This window comes from Triturus cristatus, chromosome 2_1 (genome assembly GCF_964204655.1).
Source record: "Triturus cristatus chromosome 2_1, aTriCri1.1, whole genome shotgun sequence".
NCBI classification, from domain to species: Eukaryota; Metazoa; Chordata; class Amphibia; order Caudata; family Salamandridae; genus Triturus; species Triturus cristatus.
In genome coordinates this window covers 948,911,565-948,930,178 of record NC_140581.1, presented here as the reverse complement: position 1 = coordinate 948,930,178, position 18,614 = coordinate 948,911,565, and the positions used below count along the sequence as shown (strand labels likewise).

At 43.7% G+C, this 18,614-nt stretch overlaps 1 protein-coding gene across 22 annotated transcripts in view; it reads left to right on the top strand.

Annotated features, from left to right (window-relative positions):
* Positions 1-18,614, top strand: part of PTPRD (protein tyrosine phosphatase receptor type D) — a 3,784,543-nt gene that overhangs the window by 3,163,187 nt on the left and 602,742 nt on the right. For all 22 annotated transcript variants that reach the window (XM_085633482.1, XM_085633637.1, XM_085633629.1 and 19 more), the window contains one exon: positions 7,905-7,940. The gene's annotated coding sequence lies outside the window, so the exon portion shown is untranslated. The remainder of the gene's footprint in view (positions 1-7,904; positions 7,941-18,614) is intronic.

The following is an 18,614-nucleotide window of genomic DNA, read 5'->3' as shown; positions in this document are numbered from 1 at the left end:
GAAAGAAAGGCAAACCATACAGAGTTAAAAAACAATTCTAAATATTATTTTGCATTGAAAACTCAGAATATGAGGTACTTAGCACATGTGGTAAATTCCGCTATCCTGGGGAATACCCGACCTTTTTCAAGCAAACGTGTAATGAGGTCCTTAATGTTCTAGAGGTGCGAAGGTGGTGGGCCAATCCATTGGGTAATAGCAGCACCTATTGCTTACAGAGCATAGAGACGGCAAGTGCTACATTTTAAAACAAAAAGCTGGAATGATCATTTTTATGCATTACCAGTAGTTTAAGGAATGTGCTGTGGCACCTCAGTTGGACAGAAGACATCTGAAAGAGAGGTGTGGAGTGATACACTGATCCGCTCTCTCACTTCTCACAAGCTCTAGTATTCTTTCAGCCCTTTTGCACCTCTCCCCTGTTTTACAAATCCTCTTAGTCTTTCCTATATTGATCCGGTCACATACACCACACCTTCTAACTCTGCCATACATTGTCTTATCTCACACCATCCACTGCCTCTTTTTCAACATGCTCATACACGCATCCCTTGCTCTAAACATTCCCTCTCTCACATTGTTCCTCTTTTCCAATCCACCTATCACATGCTCTTTTTTCAAACCCATGCCTGTTTCCTCCATTCTCATGGAGGGCTCTGGAGAGTAGGCCATCTCCTGGGGTTGTCCGGTAAAGTAGGGTTCCCCACTGCCTTTCATTGTTCAATGATTCTCCTTACATGATCCAGATAAGCTCCTCGGAGCTCTCTCTGATTGTCAGAGGCAGAGTCAGCACCATTCCCTCTCAACTCCCAATAACATTACCTGTGCTGCTTACCCATAGAAGTGTCCATTACAACTACCTAAAAAGGTAAAGTGATCAGTTGAAGTTGTGCCACTGTCACCCTAAAGAAGAGACGCACCAATTTCAGATTCCATGAACTTGGAAAAAACAAAAGTGGAAATGGTGAAACTGGCAATGCGATGGGTTAGTGATAACAGGGCCTACTGCATCTGTTGTTCATCTCTGTAAAGCTTTGTTAATGCCCAGATTCAAGGAGAATCGCTGATTATTGGTCGATGCAAGAGACCTGCTGGAAAACAGCAATATAGCCATCTGTGAATCCACAATTGTAGCCTAACGATTTGGGGCTTTGGATAAAAAAGGAATGCAAGTTTCAGTAAATCGTATATAGATTTTATAGGCAGAGGTTTGCCAGGCAAGTGCCATTTCTTTGAGCGTTTTTTATGTAAATCCCATAGGGCTAGCATGTGATGAAGTTCACCAGCTTTGTGCATTAAATTTACAAAGACCTTTATTTAGAGGATTTGAAGACACTAGGTCGATGTTTTGAACACTCTATTGCCTGGGCTTAAATAAAGAGAATTATCCACCTAGGTGCAGTTAACTAGTTGAGTGGAGCAGTGTCATTGGGTGGAATGCCACTCTTTCAATTGCAAGTGGTCCCATGTTGCAGCACCTTGATCTTCTGGGTATGGGAATACTAGATCTGGCTTTACAGGAAAATCCATCTAGTAAAATCATTATGAGCTAGGGCGGCAAGACCAGCCCCTGGTATCTGCTGAACCCCTTACCATTAGAGGCGGATCATATAATGCCCCCCTCTGCCAGGCCACATCCTACTCTTCCCTATGAATCTCTCCATGAGATTCATGCACAAGTGTTCAACATGTGCTTCAAAGCTGACAGGCATTGTGCTGCGTGCTGAACCTCGCTAATAAAAGCGGCGTCATCAGCGGTTCTATCTGTATAGTGTCGCAGCTAAAATGTATGGAGCTCTTAGATACATTGGTTAATGCTTAAAACATTTATTTGTGTTGTTTTTTTGTCTGCCATGCTTCAGTCGTCTAACATGTGCTACTTTGACAAATCATTGATGAGCGTACCGTAGGCATATGAATCGAAAAGGCTGTTAATTATTGTTAAGCCACTTTAAGCCCTGGTTTCATGAAGGGCAGCAGACACTTAATACTAGATAAGCACCTTAGACCTGCGGCAAGGTCCTTTGCACAATATGTTCATAGCCTCTATTAACACATTTATGAAATGTGTTGTCCTTCTAGACAGAGACTCACTTTTGTTTGAGTCAGACCAGAAAGATTGCCTCGTACGATTGCGCCTGTGGCCTCTTTAACGGTTTTCAATTTATTCTCAGACCTTCATGGGTAAATGAATGGCTCTGTGCCTCTTGTTCTAATGGTGTGTGCAATTTGCATTACTGAATTTGTAATTTATTGAGACCGATGGGCTTATTTAGAATTTGTTTTGAAATTTACTTTAAAACTTGCTACTTCGCTAAACCCACTTTTCTCCGCTTCCCTTGGGACACTCCTGTTTCCGTCACTAAATTTAAACTTATGACTGTTGTAAATGTTTAATGTTTGTTAAATTTCCCTAGTTCATTTCAGTGAATACATATTAGTAGATCCTGAATCAATAAATCTGGATGTTCTATTTTCACGTGGGTTTTTTTGCACGACTAGGTTGAATTCATCTGCACGAAATAAGAAATCGGGGCCAAACTATTAACCTCAGCTTCATGAAATCATGTACTGTTTCAGCTCATTGTTGTTTACCATAGAGCAACTGAGCTCTAGACAGAAATATATGAATGCTTGTTTCATTGTATGGAAAAATCAATGAAAAGTATTTGAACTGAAGTGGGCAGAGTGGGGTGGTAGCTTCGACAGGCCCTGGCAGAACCTTGGTAAGCCACATAGGTTGCACCTTGGCCTTTATAGTTTACAATTTTGTAAATTGGCATCACAAATTTTATGCTTAGCAAATTTCCATGACATGTAGAATCTGCAAACATTATTTTGTTTGTTTTTGATTGGTTTGATTACCTTTGTTGGACAGCGTGTGTGCATGGCATTTCATCACAAGAAGTGCAGCCATTTTACACCAAAGTGTGTTATAATGTGGGGGAGGCTTTGATAAGTAAAACGTGAAGTATCTTGCATTTTGCCTGGATGTTATCATTCTTTGGAGTACTTCATAGATTTCAGTAAGCGCAATTATCTCCGGCATTGCCTGAGACAAAAGGGTTTGGCAATTGGGGGAGCTGGATAGAAGCATATTATTGTTCTGTGCTGGCCATTGAAACTGTGTACATTGTTTGATAAATGTCCCTGTAATTTTGAAGAAATACTTGAGTGACTTCCTCTTCTTCTGTTGTTACTCCAGCAGTGGTGAAATTCTCAATGGTTTTAATTGTAGCCTTCTCATTTTTAATTCGGGTGGACATCTATTAACATCGACGGGAAGTATGCCACAATGGTTCTTGTCAATGCGTTAAAAGCTTGATGGCCGGATCTGTGAAACATGATGTCCGCTCATCAAACTTTCAACGTATTTTTCTTTTTTCAAAACCAAAAGCTTAAAGTGGGAATTTGTTTTGCAAAAACCAAAAACGAATTACCCCCCTCCCGCCCCCCCCCCAACCATGGGAGTAGTCTTCTATGGCATAGGGGTCATTTAAACATTTTTAGTGTCCCTTACGGCCAGGTTTTTCACAATGATAAGGGAGAATGGCAGCTAGCCATTTGAATGCCCACTCTAAGCTGGGCAGTCGCTTGAATGGCCAACACAGATGGTCCATACTCCATCACTCCTTCAGAGGAGTATGTGAGCAGTTGATTGAGCTGGCGTATACTCAGTCACTGACCTACTTAAGGTCTGCCACCTGTAAATCAGGTGGGTGGACTCAGGGTTTGGTGTGAAGGGTACTCCGTTGAACGTGCAACAGAGTACCCTCTCCACCAAACTCTAAATCCAGCCCATAGATGTATGAACGTTTCTGTACCTGGTCCAAAACCTTTGCAATAATACCAAGTCAATGCAAACAGGGCCGGCCTGGGAACAGTAACCAGCCCTCGCAGATTGCTGCTCGACCGGCCTTGGGAGCGGGTGGTGGGGTGGGGAGGTGGGGTGCTAGTAAAAAGCACTGCTCCCGCTTTTGTTACTGGGGAACGATATTGGAGCACTGCTGCAAAACCGACCCCTAGTGTCAAAACCGACCCCCACAGCCAGAAAACCGTCCCCCACCCCTCCGGCCCACCGGGGAAACACCAGGTGCCTGCTATAGCCAGAAGTTACAGAATACAAAGTTTGTACTTTTATGTGTAGTCAAGACCAGACTGATTACATTATTTGTTTGCAGGTATTGTAGGGTGCGTTTGACATTACAATGTTACTTCCGGGTAAAATGAGGGCATGCCCAGGTTGGGTGGCCCTGGAACTCCATAAGGCTGTGAAATTGTGATTTTGATGACATTAGATTGGCATTTCATATACAAGCAATGCTCGAACGTGCGCGCAATAGGGAAAACAGCAATTTATTTGGGAGTGAAAGAATGGAGGCCTTTGCTTCGCTGCAGTTACGGTCTCGAGTGTGGGGTCCTGAGGCTTACCACCCTGAAAGAGGGCAGGCTCCAGAGAACTGACAGCAAAGACAATCACATTGTAAAAGTCTGCATTCCAATGTAATTAAGTAAGAAAACGCTTTTGCCTCGTCCTAGGCAGTGAACGAATGTGACAGGCACTCATTACAAATAACATGGTGGGAAGCAAGGGTGCTTGTTAGCTAGAGCTGTTTGTTTTTGATACAGAACCATTATTGACAAGTGTGAGGAATGTGTAAAGGCCACTGCGAGTGGAGCTTTCCTGTTGGCTGCAAAGTCTCTGTGCTAACATCGTAAGAGGCTGTTAATTTGTGACCTCGGTGACAAAGGCAAACCGGGCATCTGCGGACAAGAAGATTAAAACAAGTCATTTAAAATGCCCCTGTTGACACGTCTCCCCGCCTGCACTCATAAAACAGTTATTTCATTAAAGGGGCCTTGACTTTATGTGGTCAGCAATCACTTTTGCAAAATATAGTTTGGGAAATCTATCAGGTCGCAAGGCAATAAATGTGAGTGTTCCCTGTGTGGTGCTTGCTTGGAATGCGTTTTTTTCTTGTGGGTCAAGGCGACGCCACTGTCCAAGCAAACTCGATGAGCATTAACATGCATGCAGCTACTCCTGTTTAATGCACACTGGATGTCCTGCTGTAGGTTACAATAACGTGCAAGCATGTCCAAACAAGACACCTGACCTTTAATAGGACATTATTGGAAACCTTCCATTTAAATTGCATGTATATCAGATCCTTGCGTTCCACTAGCCCCCTTCTTCCACAAATGAATCTTTTTTTTTAACCTTGCTTCTTTTCTGAGCTCTTATTAAACTGGTGAGTTTCAGTGACAGATAAAACAAGTCATCTGCGTCTAACTAACATTCACAGATGTGTTAAGCATGCTGCCCTAAAAACTGCCCTACAATAACAACATCGGCCTTCTCTGGCTAAACTTGCTGAATGATAATGGAGGGGTCGTGCATACTCAGCAGAACAAATACAGATGAAAATCCTAAATAAAGACATTCTTTTTCATCATGTACCCTGCTGTGTCCTACCACTCATTTCTACATCTATCAAATGCTCGTCCTACCATCCAGGCCCACACCTAAGCTCTGATGCTGGGATTGCTCTCCTAATGCCCCAGTGAATACTGTTAAAAGGAATTACATCGCTTGTACCTTCCCTATTTAGAAATTGTTTTTTATTAAGTGCAGGAGCGGCTCGTATTGGGGAAAAGAGGCAGGGCAGGGGTAGGGGGCAGGGAGGGAGGTGGAACGGGGCACCACAGAGACTAAAAAATAAAACTTACCTGCTGCCCCCCAGCCTCGCGTCACGCTCTTCCGCTCCTCTGCGCTGGCAGGCACAGGCTCCCAGCCTGCCCTGAGGCCAATCCTGAAGCTGCTCTCATGCATGAGAGCAGCTTCAGGATTGGCCTGAGTGCCAATGGGAGTCTGGGAGTCTGTGCCTGCTCTCTTCAACCCCTGCAATGCAGCTGGGTCTGGAGAGAGCTTCCCTGCGCATGTGGTTTTGGCAGTGTAGGCAGCGCCCACCACTCCCCCTCAGCCTATCATCGCCCTGGGCCCCCCAAGCCCTGGCACAAGCTAAATAAAATGATAATAAAATGGGTTTAAAACCCATTTTATTATCACTTCTGTTTTTACATTTTTTAAAGTTCTACCATGGGGGGGGCAACACTCCTCTGCCATCATGGGGGGGCCTCCGCTGATTAGACGTGGTCTACATTGCTGAAAAGCTTCATAGGCTACCTAATTCAGGAAGAGGGGCTCAGTTTGCAGTGAAGCAGGTGGCAAGCCAGCCCACCAAGTCAGCGGAGACCCTTACTTCTGCACCCTGAGCCGAAAACCAGACCTCACATTTAGAGATACCTGTTTAGAGGAGATCTCTGGTCCTTCAATGCATCCATCCATGTAGCGGGTATGCTTAAGGTGTGGATGAATGTCGCATGGGTGTTGTCCTTGTTTACCCACTCAGCATTGATATTTTTCACTGAATCAAACTCCAAAGGTGGTAGCTTTTTTCAGTATTACAAGAACACAATGCCCCTGATGTGTGTACGTATCAGGGCAATTGCTCGTTTTCCCTACCTGGGTCCACCATTTTTCACATGGCAGACCCATGCGGAGAAAATCAGTGATGGCAGCTCCACCCCATGTAGAGAGGGGTGGCTACTAAAATTGTCATCTGGTGGCTTAGCAATGGGTTTTTGATTCCATTGCCGGTTGTGGGTCCTTCGCAGGGGACCCTGCAGTTTCACCCACTATAAATGATGTCAGTTTCAATAGACAGGAGCACAGCTGTTTTATGGCAGTGCTCTCATTCTCCCAAACCCTAAACGAGGTCTCCACTGTCCTTTAAGGTCACTCAATATATAATCTATGGAAAAGCTCATTATTTGATAACGGCATTTCTAAATAGTCTACAACCAGATCCGTATGTTCACCTGGCCGACCCTCTCTAAACAGCACATTAAAAACATCAGGGAGGAGGAGGCTGTTTCTTACTTGGGCCCTTCAATGTGAAATGTTCTACCACTCAAGCTCAAGCTTTGCAAGACCTCCAATTCTCTTCTCATGGATAGGAAACTGAAAACCCACCTTGTTCTATTTATTTTTTTATTTATAAAGTTTTATGTAGCGTGCACATGTCCCTTGAGAGTATCAGAACGCTTTATAAATGGTCAGGAAAGGAGAAACAGGTTGAGTAAAACAACAACATACTCAAGAACGGTACAAGATGTATTAATTCTCCAGGTCAGGGAGGAGACCACCAGATTGGCCTTACAACATCTAATGTTTGAGGGTCATCTATTGTTTTCATGTTGTGTTAAGGCATTCTTTGTGGAAGTATTTTAGTGCAGTACCTGTAGTGCTTCATCTTGAAGATATGAAGACTTAGCTTAAGTAGGAGAAAAAAAGACAGAATAAGCATCTAACTCCCTTACATGCTTGTACTAGCTAGGAGAGGCATGCCGTGAGAGGGCAGACCACTGCTGATTTAAATGCAGAAGAGCACCATGACCTTAAGGGGCGGAGACTAAGGTTCAGCATGTACCAAAGCAACAACAATCTGTAGAGCTGTCTAGATAATGCATAACCTTTCAAGAATTTGCTAGAAGTATTATGCTAAACCAGCTTCTACAGTTTCATGGCAAATGCACTCTGTTTTCTGTTTCCATTGAAAATCCCCCTCCTCGACACTATTTTATGGCTGAATTTGAATAATATTTTCCTAGGAACACAAATAGGTATATTTTTCTCAACACAGTTTTGAAACCAAAAAGTCGGTTGTGCTGCTCTCTTTTCATTTTCCTGCTTACTTTGTTTGCTTTCTTTGTCAAATATATAACAATGAAATATTTTGAATTTTATTTCAAATGTAAACAATCTGATATAAATGTTGATTACAAAACATTTTCTTTCTTTTAATTACATTCCACGTGACGTTTTTCTTCTTTCTTCACAGTTCATTTGCCTGCTCATCTTTCAAGCCACACTGTAGGTGAGTGATCTTGTTCACCCTCCTCTTTCACATGGTTGTCCTTAAAAATATTTTCAGTAATCCAGTTTGCCTAACGTATTGATGCTTTCTCAGATTGCGAGGTTATCAAAATAGTGGTGAAAAGAGTTGTAATCAGTCATATTTGGTCATGTAGATCCTAATATAAATTACATTGTAATATTCTATGTGATAGACTAGTGATATATTCCTTAAAATGTTGATTGAATTAAATTGTTAAAATACTATCTATTGATCACACTGTGCCGGGAACATTGTATGGTATTGATCTCATTATTCATGCATCCATTTTCAATTCCTACAAAGACAATTCTTAAATATAAGAAGCTCTATTCTGACTAACCACAAGATGCCAAAACTATGCACAGCATGGGATCAATAAGTATCAAAGCAGCAGTAATCTTACAGGGGTTTTCTTCAGTGCTTTTCTAGACTTTGTAAAATATTGCATGATCTGAAACATAACATCAAGAGTGGAATACTGCTTCAAGAAATAGATACATCTTTTGAAGCATTTACAGAAATAGCAATGAGGGTTGGTGAAGCATCCAATCCTAACAAGTTCCAATCAAACTCTCTTGAAGGAGTACAGGGGAGAATATGATAGATCCTAGGGAGAAAGTGTTGAGGAAGATTGGTGATCATAAAATGTCTCTAAATAGGCAGAGAGAACAGATAAAAATAACAAATGCACATGATCTGCACCCATAAATACTACGTATCATTAATTAATGCATCTATTGTTGCATCCTACTTGAAATAATAAACTAAAAATATTCTTTAAATTAATTGAGTATTAAATCTAACCGCTGGACAAACCACGTGCACACCTATCCTTCCCTCGCCTTTATTCTTGTGCTTGAAAATGTCCACAATTCAGTCCCTGATATATTTTGTATAAGTCATAGTATGACTTATCTTTATATTTCCTACTAAATATACCTTAGAACCGCTGGCCTAGTCATCAAGAGTTCTCCAACCATAAACTATGTAACTAGAGTTCTACTCTAACATCACACCTCCATTGAGTAAGAGGTCGACTCAAAGCCATCTTAGTATTGATTAATCATCACATCTTCTCTTAAGGACTTGCTGATGTTGACCTAAGGATTCGCCATAAAATTCATTCACCTAATGAAATGACTGCTTACTCATCAATTCACGTGTGGTGATTCATTTAGGGAGCGCAAGATCACTGCACACTGCACTGTTTTACAAGCGGTCGTCCCATCTGCATTTACTCATTTTGAGATATATATTGCCTCCATGGTACCTCCTTGATTCATTTGATGGGGTAGTTCATCCAGTTCCTCCAGTGATTCATTCAGGAAACATGGGATCACTACTCTATGCCGTGCTCCCTTTACTGGTGGCCTCCCCTCTGGATTTAATCATTTTGCACATTTTTTTTTCACACCAAATTTTATTGTTGACAGACACACCCTGCCCAGGTGGTGCCGGGGCAGCATTTGTATACATCTTGGCAATGGTAAAGATGTCACTGTTTACGATTTACAATTGTCGCAGTACGGAATATGCTATACAATGAATTAAACACAAATAAACTAGAAACATCAGTGTCACAAGGTCCATATGTAACTTGTCATACAGAGTCATCAATTGTAGCATGTGCATACAGATAAAATCATTCACGAAATAAATACCCAACATTTGATCATTATGGCAGATCTTCATTGTGTATCGTAGAGGAGATAGGTTCAAGATATAGACTCCGATAATCAGCCCACGCTTCCGAATCCTCGGGGGTTTCTGGGGACATTCTCAGGCTAAGAAAATCGGTAGCTCTGACCCCATGGAAAAATCAAGGCCCCGTTTCCAGGCCTTGACCGATGGCGGTGAAGTCGCCTTCCAAGCCTTGGCAGTGTCGCGTTTGGCGAGAGTAAGCGCACGGTGACTATGGAGTATCCCACCCCAACACCTCAGAAAGACAGTTCACCACTCCACGCCAGAACCGCACCAAGGCAGTACACTCCCAGATTATGTGGAGAAAGGTGCCCTCGACAATTCCGCAGCAGAGACAGATGGGGGATGTGATCATCCCTGCCCGCTAGAGCTACAACGAGTAAAATACACACAATGAAAATATTTAAGTTGTATAAGGTGAAGGCTTGCAGCAATGGCCGCCGGACGCGGGGACTCCAAAGCCTCCACTCAATCATCCTCATCAAGTGGCCCTAGGTCATTCTGCCAAGCCTCTCTGGTCTTAGTGAGTGTAGTATGACTATTAGTAAGTAATGTGCGATATATCACCAAGAAACACCTTCGCCTCAACAGGTAAAGTCAAGAACGCGTGGCGAAATTGTTAATATTTATAAAATTGAGACTGAGGCATTTGGAATTCAGTTTGTAGCTGTTGAAACGATTTCAATGTCTGACCACAAAGGACAGCACCTACTGTTGAGATGGCAATAGAGTCCCAACCCACGAAGCCTTGTAGTTCAGCCAAGTGAGGCAAGAGGCCATTATGCCAAAGAGGAGCTTCTTTCGTAAGTTTGCCGCACCTCCCCATCCTACGCAGCGCCTGTCGCCATATCACAAAGACCTTCCAAGTTGCAGGTGGTAGCGGTTTGTGAATCGCTCCAGAATATGAAATTGTGTCTAGACATTTAGAGTCCATTAGCCAATGCTCAACGGCTTAGGCCGGGTCAAGTCGATCTCTGTACCACCAATCATTTAGAATGAGAAGATGAGACGCCGCGTGATATGCCTGGATGTCCGGAGTCATGATACCCCAGCAGTATGTGGACTGGAAGCACGTTCGTAGTGCAACGCACACAGAGTCCGCCCCCAAAGGAAGTGGCCAAGAACAGTGTTGCCGTATATAGTATTGGGTAGGGATGGTTTTGAAGTTGCTAGAGAAAGTGGGGAAGCAAGACCATTTTAAAAATAGCATACCTACCAAACAATGATAGGGGCAGAGGCGACCAACCGGGCACCTACTCTTTAATCAACAGAGGGGCCAGATTTTTATTCCAGAAGATAAGTTGGGATTTGAACAAAAACACCCAAGATATTTGAAACCATCCAGGAATACCGTAACAGTGCATGTCCAAATCCCGAGCAGGTCACCTCCGTGCAAAGGCCAAAGAAAGGATTTGTGAGTGTCCATGTAGAGGCCAGAATTCTCGCCAAAGATTTGCATAATGCGGAGCAGGCGTGGCCTGCATCTATTGGGGCATGTAAGCAAAGAAAAAATAAAACATCGTCAGCGTACAATGCTATACGATCAGAGACTTACCGCGACCACTCGAAGCCTTGTACCTCGGCATCCATTCTTATACATGCCGTGAGTGGTTCCATGGCAAGTGCGAAAAGATAAGGGGATAGGAGGCATCCCTGCCTGGTGCCCCTACCGATACAAAACGGCCACGAGGCTGCGTCCGCAACTCGTACCAAAGCAGTGATGTCGGTGTATAAAAGGCGAATATATCTAAGAAATCGGGGTCCACATTAAGACAGTGTAGGAGAGCAAAGAAATAGGTCCAACTAAGGGAGTTGAAGGCCTTGTCAATATCGGCAAGGTGGAGCGCTGCTGGTGTATTCAGTCGGTCAATAGAGGCGATAGCGTTGTGCGCATTAAGGTTGTTGTGGCTGGTGGTGTGGCCAGGCATAAAGCCAGCCTGGTCCTGGTGAACTAACGCTGTTATGTGCGGGATGATACGATTTGCGATGATTTTAGCCAGCAATTTCGCCTCAACATTAAGTAGGGAAATCTGTCTGTATGAGGTGTGGAGCTCCAGGGGCCGGCCTAGATGGAAGAAAATTAGTATTTGGCATGTTGCCAGTCGGTTGGAAGTCGGCCGTCTTCCATCACCGTTTGGAGTGCTGCCAAATAGTGTTTGGATATTTGACATGAGTATTTCTTGAAGAACTTACAGGGGAAGCCATTCGGGCCCGGCGCTTTACCCAAGCTCATGTCCGCCAGCGCAGTCTGTACCTCATCAGCCGAGATCTGAGTGTCTAAATCATCCCGCACAGAATCCGGCAGCGACTCTGGGGGCAAGTCAGCTGGGAATCGGTCCATAGTGGCCTCCGGGTGGATATCCCTCAGGGCGTAGAGGCCTGTGAAATAATCTGCAGAGCTAGTAGCAATTTGAGCGGGGTTTAGGAGCACCTCACCCGTTGGGCCACGGATTTCGGGGAGAATCACAGGTCTGTTGCCATAAGCGATGTAGAAGGGCACTAGATATGTCTCCCCACCGATAAATCCGGCTGCGTGTAGTGAGCCAATACATCTTAGCTTCGTACAGCAGATCGCTGGCATGAATTTGTTGTGTAGCAGCCCCCTCAGATGAGGCATCTAAGTCTGCTCCAGAGGGAACATGGGGCCTCAATCTAACCGATTCATCCGTCCAACTAATCACTTCCTCGGTGACTCAAAGAAATATGTCCGAGATTTGTATGAGACACGCAAGCGGGCTGGAAATAATAGGGTGTATTGAATTTTCAGGCTGCACAACCGGGCTTTGGCAGGTCCGAAGAGGTGCGCCACCCAATCTGTGTCCAGTGCAGTATGAAAGCCGGAATAGCGCTGGTACATGGCCAGTTCACCAAGTCTCTACGTCAGCATCAAGGGGTGGAAACCGGGGGGAGGCCGCACACCCACAAGCTGCACCTGGACCTAACCTGGCCGCCTCCGCAGGCGGTAGCACCCACCCACCCCAATGGGTGTCCCCAGCTCCTAGTACCTCAACAGCGGCCCGGCCGAAGTCTCCACGACAGGTCGCTTCGGCATACCTCAGGATCAGCATAGGGTTGAGATAAGGCCGCAGTCACTACAACACCATGCAGCAGCCGGCTCAATAGGTGTGGGGGTAACACAGCAGAAGCGGCACGCCAGGCCGCAGTTCTAGGAACAGCTCAGGAAGGATAACAGCCTGGGGTCCACAACACTCTCAGAGGGACACAAGTATAGTCTTATTTCGGGCCCCACTGGATTTGGCAGCGCTTCACCACTTATTCCGACACCACGGACGTCCCAGCCGGACTCACAGCAGGGCGCCAAAGACCACACAAGGATCCAGCACCATGGCCACGGTATTCCTTGCCCACACCAGGCATGTATCTGCGGCCCCCCAGCCCCGCCGGAGCTCCCAGGCACTCACCACCTCGAGCGTGCAGTCCCAGCAATCACAGGGCAGCCGACTGAAGGATCCCCCCATGCCTCCACAGACCGCAACTATGTCTGGTCCAGAGGTAATCTACCTTCCGGCATCAATAGATCGAGGGGCAGCCAACAGTTCCTCACTTTACCAGGGCACTAGACATCAAGGGGGAAAGGGGGGCATCTGCGCACCAGGCCCCAACACGGACCCAGCCGCCGCAACCCACGTCCCACGGATATGCCAGTCTCAGATCGGGCCCCAAGACTGCACAGCATTACCCCACCAGCACACTTGGGCCCTAAAGAGGGGGGACCGGGGGCTCCGTGGTCCGATCCGACTGCCCGTCACGCTGCAGTTCTCGCCATGCCCACAGGTCCCAAAAACGCTCAACAATTCCAGCCCGGCGTGTCACCCGGGAGGAGCAAAGATGGCGTCTCAACCTCAGCACCACTCGCGGCCCAGGCTCCAACTCACCGGCGCAGGTCTCGCTCCAGCCGGTGGGATCAAAGGCTTGGCCCCTTAGGCATACGGTCCCCGGGGGGGGGGGGAGGGGATGAGAAGCCACGCACAAGCGACGATGTCTCATATCACGCACCGCCTCCAGACAGCAGGCCTCCCCGTTGGATGCCCGGCACGCTCAGGCCATCCCCGAGGCATAAGTCCGACTGCGGCCGTCTCGAGGCAGCTACCAGTGCACAGCGGCGGTGTCTCAGGTGAGCCACGGAAGGTCAGTGCAATTATAGCGTGGCGTTGTGATTTATGAAGGATTAGTTGCAGGCTGCGGGTGCTCCGTTAAGGTGCGTCCGACATGTAGGACCTCTTGGCCACGCCCATTTTACTCATTTCTGAGGAAACAACTGCCTCCATGCTGCTTCATTGACTTGTCCCCGGATGGCTCTACTAGTTTCTCCAGCAAACACCATCACACTCGCTTTTAAGGTAGTTCAGTCTTGATCCAGGTGGGCTCTACTAGTGATTTCCAAAACCTCTGGAACACTGCATAGATATTTTTCCTACTTGACAGAAGCCCCTTCATCCCCCTAAGAACTTCCAGATTAGCTTCCACTTCTTTGCTACCGCTCTACAGTAGGCTTGACCATAAATTAAGCGCTCACCCCAAACTCCCCAGTTCTGAAGATGAGTTCCTAAAAGTCGAAGCGCTGATGACTACATATTCTCCATTTTTTTACCCCAATTCTATAAATCACTCAAGGAGGCAAGAGTCATACATCTTCTATTCTGATGCACTTTTTTATTTTCTATTCACCTTGGCACCCTATCACGTTTGTGATAACTTTCTTTTACATAATTACAATGGATTTTATCTGTAAGATTTGTAAACAAATTGCACTAATTATATGTTGATGTGGTTGAGTCATAAACTCTTTAATTAGGTCATCAAATGTTAAAAGTGTTTACAACTTTTAATTTTTAATTCTTCTGTGGAAGCGGCTGCATCCACCAAGTTTTTGAATTGTTGTGTTTGAATGAATCTACAGTGGACAATTGTTGTTTGTTATACTCTTCAAACATGGCAGCAGCGAAATCTCAAAATGATGACAGCAACTCATTGTGCACAGTTGATCATATGAAATGTGCACATCTGGTTCAAAGGAAGATTATTTCCTTGGTAAGGTGGTGGACCAAGACTTTACTTTGCCAAAGATTTTCTTCTTTCCATTCCGTTGGCTTTTTTGTCTTCAGTCTACTGTGTTTAAAAAATGTCTTTAGGTTACAGTAATTCAAATTTAATACCGCATTTTCTTTGCACCACAAAGAGTAAAAGTTTCCTCGTGATTCTAATTAAAAATATTTTCTAATCCTGTTCTTACACTATTTGCACCATAGGAATTACCTGACTTGTTCTATTAAAATGAATTACAAAAATGCTAAGAAATAAAAGAATGTAACAATCACGCCAGCGGTGCCAATACCTGTTTTGTGGGTAACAGTGCTTTTCCATGTGCTGTTTTACATCTGGTCTGGTGGTTTAGTGGACTAATGCATCTACTCCAGTAATCTGTATGAGGCCTCCCAGTCACATGTTTGGATCTTGGTGGGTCCACTTATCCTTTCACCCTCACTACGTTGATAAAATGAGTACCAATGGTTAACAATAAATATCTGTCATCAGTACCAAGAAGACCCTAAAGGTGAACGTGTGCTTTAAAAATGCATGTTATTCAGTGACACATTACCAACAAAATGTCATCTCTACTTTTATCCTTTAAAGAAATACACCAATTTAGGCATTTCTTCAGCAATTGTAGGTTATAAAGAGATGACTGTGTTCATCAGATGATCAGAAGGTAGATGTTAGTCTGCTGTGGGTAGCACACATATCTCTGGGAATAAAAAGACTTCCAGTCAAAGCTGCAATATAAGCTATTACTTTGTAATATCACCTTAGCTCTACAAGGAGATATTTTGTGCCACTCACTCTGAATCCACGAGGAGAAGATGAACAAGGTGGCGTGCTTTAGAAGTAAGCTCATGCGTTGGAACCTCTTATTTTACAGCAAAGCCTGGAGAACACATCTTTGGATTACATACAATATTTGTTTGCTATCTTGTTTGGACTGGTGCCCTGATCCATGGTCAGTTTTATACATAAAGAAATAGTTTCTGCCGACATCTTTTGCCGACGCAATTTAATAGTATTCTCTTAATGTTTCTCATTGAGATGGCTGTTTAGCACAAATTACAATTTAAACTGCTTCTTTAGAGATGGCTTGTACTTGATACCCTTTAGGGTTTCTCTCATTGGACAGTGCAGACAGTGACCTTCTGGGGCCAGATGTTCACAGTTATTTTTGAGGGACAACCAGAGCGACTCACAGGGTTTGCAACCCCAAAATTACTTTTTGCTGTGTACTGAATGCGTTTGCATTTTAGCAAGTCCGGAAAGCATTTCCAAGTACTAAACTGGGTTTACCAACCCATTCAGATTTGCAGGTAGGGGATCATGCACAAGAGGTATCCCCTGCTAATTGTCATTTAATGGTTTGTGGCTGCAGTTGTGGTCATAAACCATTGAAAAGTTACCAACTCCTCAAGGGATGTTATAACAATGGTAATCCTATTGGGTGACCTCAGGTGCAGCAAGCAGTGGCCAGGGGAGCACTAGCTGCTTCAGCTGATGTATTCCCAACTTGGATTTTTGTTTTCTTTTTCAACTGTGGTGTTTCCTCTATGAAACACGGCTGCTTAAAAAAAATCCCTTTTGGGCATGCTAACACAGGAATTCGGTCAGCTGTTGCTTGCAGATCATCAGTTCTGTGTCGCGACTGTGACTGGACATTTTGAAAAGCAACCTAATAATAAAAAGGTCTCTCTCAAAATGTAAAGACTGGTCACAACAGTTAGAATGCAGTTTCTGACCACTAAGTGCGACAGGTGTTTTTGTACATCTGTCCTGTTGGTAGGTATTCTCCCATAGCATTGATTCGAGTTCTTATACGAGTATTCTTTAATTTGGCGGAGTTGTCCCCTGATTTTGATTTCAAGATGAGAGCAATCAACTGATGTCATTATATTAATATTAATAATATTATTTTCAAGTTGTAGTTGTTCCCACTTGATTTTGAGTTGAAGATGAGAGCAATCAACTTATACGGAGTGCTTTGTCTCAAACAAACCATAAGAGAAACCCTACAGTTTATATCATATCAAGATAGCAAAAGAGAAAATCGTAAGTCAAAGTCTAACAGGATCCAAAGGAAACACGCAAAAGGGAAAGCAATGCTGCGTCTTTCTTCACACAGTTTATTTCAACTTCTCTTGTAACACCTTCAAGTATACCGCACTGACTTTCACTTGTTTTCACTTGCCTTTCTAGCCCCACTTATTTTCTGATACGTGAGCATTTTCTTCTATGTTTATTGTGGTCTGTATTGTCTCTTTTATTACGGTTTAATGCCCCTCTCATCATTTAATTACGGGACCAATGGTTGTCTACTCTTTAAAGTACTTTCTGATATTTTAGAAACAAGCAAACTCCACTATACATGATTCAATTGTCAATTCCCAAGTACTGGGCATTCAGGTAGGGTATGTCATTATGAGGAGATTCTTTGTGATCTAGAATAAACCACTGCTTAATTTTTTAACCTATAAGTTCCCGGGCTCTCATCAGGAGTTCCCTGCAGCTTGCACCACACATTGCCCCTGCCATGCTGCCAGTGACAGTAACAACACAATTACTAACCATCAGACTCCTACATGTGTGACAGTTCAAACTATTTCAGGCCCCCAAAGCTATAAGAATGACTTGGGCAGCAGGTAATAGTCATTTGTAATGTATATTGAATTTGTAATTAACTGTTCTTGTGGTCATCTCTAAATTAGTCAGACAGCTCCATCTTGTGGCAGACTTTCACAAGCTCTAGTGTTGACAATTAAGTGCCGGTGCAGAGCACCGGCAACCACCGGCTCAAATTAAGCACTGGAATACACGTATTCATCTCCTAACAAAATTGCTGAATTTGCTATTGAATTTTCTTTGTTTACCTACAAGGCCTCAATGGACTACCTCAAGTTTCAGCAACCTCACACCTAGTTTTCCTCCCTGATAATCATTCCCTGATATCTTCCTGTAATTATTGCTAACCTGTTATATCCCCAACAATGCACTAAGTCACCCTGAGAGAGATTGTACCTTGGCTTCCACTACTCACTCACACTATTTATCACCGGCATCTTGACTATTGATGACAAAATGTCTAATTGGTCTATATTCCACATGCTAACTCTGTCACAGTCATGCTACTTGCCCATGCCAACGTCAGCTGTACCTGCCCTTTGTGTACCAGTTATTATTCCTGTAATACTCTTGCAAAGGCACTTTTATGCTGAATATAATAAAACCTTCCACTTCTATCTGAGCCCTGGTGTATAATGGTGGAACATAAAGGAAATGAAACAATAGTTTGCATGTGGAACGGTAGCAAATTGCAGTACTTGAAAATGTCAAGTTGATGCAGGGATAAAAAATTTGCATATTATCCATGAATGACAAGATGACAGCTCAGTGCAAAATAGGTGTAATCTCAGAAAATTATAAGTGCCTCTTTTGGAAACCATGTGGAAATTCACCTAAAATGTAGATACAATTAATATATATTACGTCATTGGCAAACTGGTGTTTGGGGAGAATTAGTTTATATATAAAAAAATTAAGAAATCGTGTTTGAGTGAAAACGGCGTGTACTTTGAGAAAACAAAAAGCCAATATTTGGGTGTAGAGTGAATGCGTTTATTCAAAGGAGAAGCTGGCATTTGTAGACAGAAATTGTGATATTTATGTGATGATTAAAGATGATTTGGGACACCTATTATTGATGTTTTGGCAAAATATGTTAGGTGCTGAAGTTTATTACATGTTGCTTTGGATTTTTCAACCTTCACATGAATGGATTTCAGATCTTCACTCACAGAATTTTATCGGATTGTTATTCTGATATATAACTGCTGTCTAAGACCTCTATTTGTAAGATTAATGTACCAATAAAGTTCGGGCTGTTGTCTGAAC